Genomic DNA, 4,720 nt, shown 5'->3' on the forward strand with positions numbered 1-4,720 from the left:
TTTTCTTCTTAAACAAAATTGTTTTTGCATCAAGTCGAGGTCCTTTATTCATTCAGTATCTGAGCCACGGACCACCATTTGAGGCTCAAATACTGAATGAATAATGGACCTCGACGAGATGCTAAAACAATTGTGTGAAGGAAGCAAACTCAGTCCTCGATGGGTTAACCCGGGCAGTTTTGTCTACTGACCGCCGGCTACTGGAACACACAGTAGTACGAACATAATATATAAACATCACAACAAGTAACATAATAAGTGATAACAGATGTTTGAACAACAACAACGTTAAGTATTAAATAACATTTCATTGTTGCGCACATACCTGCTGCTGTCACTTTCTTCCGGTGTGAGGCCACGCCCGCGAGTTTTTGCCACGATTTTCTTGTAGACGTGGAGCTTCCTTGAGATCCGGAAGTGGCTCTTCCGGGTACGTCACGGTTAAAATAGTCAATACAGACACGGGTCCCCTTACTGGACGAGCGGGTTACGTCACAGCTTAAATAGTCAATAGAGAAACCAGTCCCACTCCTTGTAGCGTTCTCAGTGGTATAGCGGTCTTGACACCATAGACACACATAACTCACCACGATGTCATGAGAAAACCCAGTCGGCCTCTATAAAGGCAGGCACAGGTTAATTTAGAGGGAAGTTTAACTTTTACCCGTGGTACAGCTGGTACTATACACGCAGCAATGCCGGCATTTAAGCGCGCACCAGTAAGTGCGTGTCTTGCACGCGCATGATGTTGCGCGTGCATGCGTGCATGTGCGCTTGTGCACGTGCAAGCGGGGGGAAAAACGCACTTCCGGTCCCTCACAGATCACCGCACTCACGGAGCACGGTCCCCTCACGAAGCACGGCCCGCTCACGGAGCACGGCCCGCTCACGGAGCACATCTCGTCTGCGAGGCTGCAGCTTCTCAATCAGCCACATGGGTGAGCTGTTGGCGAAGAATTGGACCCAAAATGATTATAGCTCTAGGCTCAGGCTTCATGGCATATTACATCCTGTCTGTCTCCAAAGGCTTTACACTAATTTATTTTCTACTTCTCTTCTCTTTTTCTTTCTTTCTTTCTTGTATAGATCTAGTGATAATGCAAGCAAATCACTTTTGGTGTTTTTAAACTGAATTGTGATGAATTTGTAAAACTTGAAATAGTTTTTCTTAGAACACAACCCTGGGCTACAACAGCTAACTGCAGCTGCACTAAACGGTTTTAAAATGTTAATTTATCTAAATTACAGGTCTTGAAAAGTTAAATGTAGTTTATAAGCCTGGAAATGTATATCCCAGTGTATAATGTAAATGTACAAATACATTATCCGGTGAGATAAAATTAACCATTGCACTGTCTTAGACTATATGTATTTTCTTGGTTGTTTATTTATCTGGCCCTCTGAGGTCTTAACCAATATTAAAATAGCCTTGTTTTAGAAGCATGAAGTCAATAAAAATGGCACAATCTTCTCTCCTGTATTTCCAGTTAACAGACCAGGTTATATTATTAACTAACTATCACCTGAAATGATGAGTCCTTATTTCCTTTTACTACCACTTAGGAGCAGAAATGCACATCGTGTGGTTCTCATTGTCAGTAGGCTAAGCGGGAGTAGCAGTAGCTCAATGGGTGGGTGTGTTGAACAGACAGGGCCTATACTGTATAGTGTATACTCTCTCTAGCCTAGAGCAGTGCTCCTCAAAGTTATATTTTATTTCACTATTATCTTTAACGACCCTATAACTCTGAGAGTATATCCTACAAATGGAATCATGCCTCTTTGAATAAATTACCTTCCCATTTCTAGGCCTACAATACAGTATATAGAGCATTAAACCTGCCGCATAGATTCATCAGATGCATTCAGGACAATGTTGGGCCATGGAAGAGATTTCATATCTTAAGTCTTTTTTTATTATTATCATTATTTGTGGAAAAAAGACATAACATCGATTAACTCCTTTGTATGTGTTGCCTTGTTGTTGAGTGCACCATACATCTTAATCAAAGCTTGATAACAAGATCATAACATTCTTGCAATTACATTATTCTGTGATCCTACATGTAGCCTTCACAAGTCTCAATAAAGTCACTATTAAATGTTACCACATGTAAGTAATCTGTTTTCTTGTACAATCATTCTAAGCCAGGTGTCTTCAACGTTTTTCAGCCCAAGGATCCCTTAGCTGAGAAAGAGATGCAGCAGGGACCCTCTCCCACCCCCACTTAATGTATAAAATTGTGTTGCAGATTAAACTCTTTCATAGATCAGCTTCATAGACTTGACAGCACAATAATCAGTGTATATGCTGGATTCATGTAAATGTGTATTTTCAAACATTTAACCACTTAAACCATCAATATTCAAACTTGACCTTTAACTGGTCTGCTCTTTTTCCCCATCTACACCAAACCTTTGCTGAAAATAGACAATCTACAGGCTCACAAGGCCTCGTAGATCTATTTTGGGCTAAAGTTGTCAGAATATGGATTTGAGGGTTCAAGTGGTTAATGCAAAAGCAATCATCCTGTAACACAAAGATAATAGGATGATCTTTGTGTATCATCCTATCTACTATCATATCACCCCCCCCCCCCCCCCCCCCCCCATGTAGAAATTATTGAGGATCCCTTGGCTAGGGGTCCTGAACCCCCTGTTGAAGACCCCTGTTCTAAACTATATGAGGTGTTCCCGGTGGAGTCAAATACTGAACTGGACAATAAACAAGATATCAATCAGTAGTTACATTGATTGGCAGAAAATGTAAAGCTAACATAAACAACAATATCACTTATCTTTTAACTGTGGTTGTGTATTTTTGTTCAAACTGGCATTAGCAGATATGAAGTTCATAGGCCCACTGCAATATAAGTAACTCTCTCAATGGAGTTTGAACTGTAATACTGCGGTCATATCCCAAATATCCATCTTTAATCTCATGAGTTAGTTTCAGTAAACAAAAGAAAAGGAAAAAAAAGTATTGATAACAATATTCATCTTCATAAACATTTTTAGAATGACCTCTATGCTCACGATTAGTACACAAATCTACTCATTTTCATATTAAATGTTAATAATGCCACTCAAAACTACAAACGTAGTTCACGACAGGAAGGGGCATGTCTCTGGACAATACAACATTCTGATTATCTGAGGTGGTCAAAATGGCCGATGAAGGCCATTACCCAGGCTGACCGGAGAGAGAACAAAACCATCTATTTGGTAATAGGATCATACAGAAAGAACATATAGTTAGGCACTCCTTGTGCGTATGCGTATTACAATCCTATTCGTGTCCACCTCATTGCCTGTCATATCAAGTGGTTACCAAAAAAAAAAAAAACGCGGTTATGATAAAATACTTACAAACTAAAAAAGGAAAAAAATGTCTTTTCAAAATGTGTTCATACGGAAATGTAAAATATTTTATATATGTAGATAGCTAGCCCAATAAACTGAGGTAAATTCACTGGTAGTCCAAAGCTGAATGACAGGTGTGTATCGGCAAACACACTTGTCACACATCTGTAGCTCGTAGACACCTTTCACTCTGGATTTTTGAGACCAACAAACATGAGACCATTTTCAAAACTAAGGTAAAGTCTTGAGAGGGCCTTGATTGTTATGATATTTTTGGAGTCACACTTGGTGAGCCATCTCAGGGCCGTGATTGGTTGAAAATGCCACGTGACTCTAGTGCGTGCGCACGGCGTGTAACGAACAACTGCATGGAGGAAGAGGTAAAAGGGTTTTTGGAGGAGGTAAAAGGGTTTTTGGAGGAGTTAAAAGGGTTTTTGGAGGAGGTAAGAGGGTTTTTGGAGGAGGTAAATGGGTTTTTGGAGGAGGTTAAAAAGGTTTTTGGAGGAGGTAAAAGGGTTTTTGGAGGAGGTTAAAAAGGTTTTTGGAGGAGGTTAAAAGGGTTTTTGGAGGAGGTTAAAAAGGTTTTTGGAGGAGGTAAAAGGGTTTTTGGAGGAGGTTAAAAGGGTTTTTGGAGGAGGTAAAAGGGTTTTTGGAGGAGGTTAAAAGGGTTTTTGGAGGAGGTAAAAGGGTTTTTGGAGGAGGTTAAAAGGGTTTTTGGAAGAGGTATAGGGGTGCATGGAGAAACGGAGGATATGAGGTAGGCATTTGCTGTAAACAAAAAAGGAAGTAGTTATGTAGTAAAGGAGAAAAACTGAAGCCTAACACACTGCCGAACGACATTGTCACTTGGCGAAAATAACAGATTTATTTGCTTGAAGATCGGTTATTTTCTGCAAGCAATACAGTATAAATGAGGCTTTAGTAACTCATCAGATCTGGGAAGTACGACCAGGGAGTCTGTGGCAACACTAAGGATCTTCACACACAACACTTCAGTACATTGAGACCTACAGTTAATCATACAAGCTCATCAACAAAAAAAATACAAAAAAAAAAAATACAAAACCAAGAAATGCACAACTATGTATAACTCAAGAGGTAGTTACTAATATCAGTACATGAATCGGTTACATAACGAGTCCTTTCAACATTGCTGATCCGAGTGTGTTGAGTCAGTCGGTGGATGATTCCCAAAAGAATAAAATACACTTTTTTGGTTGATTCCCTGAGAACAGTTCATCATCCTGAGAGGAATATTGTGGGTAAAAATGTAAAAATACATCATACAAAAAAGATGTTATTTCCATAGAGATTTGAGCATGGGCTGTGCTCCTTGTGTGGTTTGGTCATTCACCTT

This window comes from Protomyctophum bolini (genome assembly GCF_963924005.1).
Source record: "Protomyctophum bolini genome assembly, chromosome: 19".
In the NCBI taxonomy this organism is placed as follows: domain Eukaryota; kingdom Metazoa; phylum Chordata; class Actinopteri; order Myctophiformes; family Myctophidae; genus Protomyctophum; species Protomyctophum bolini.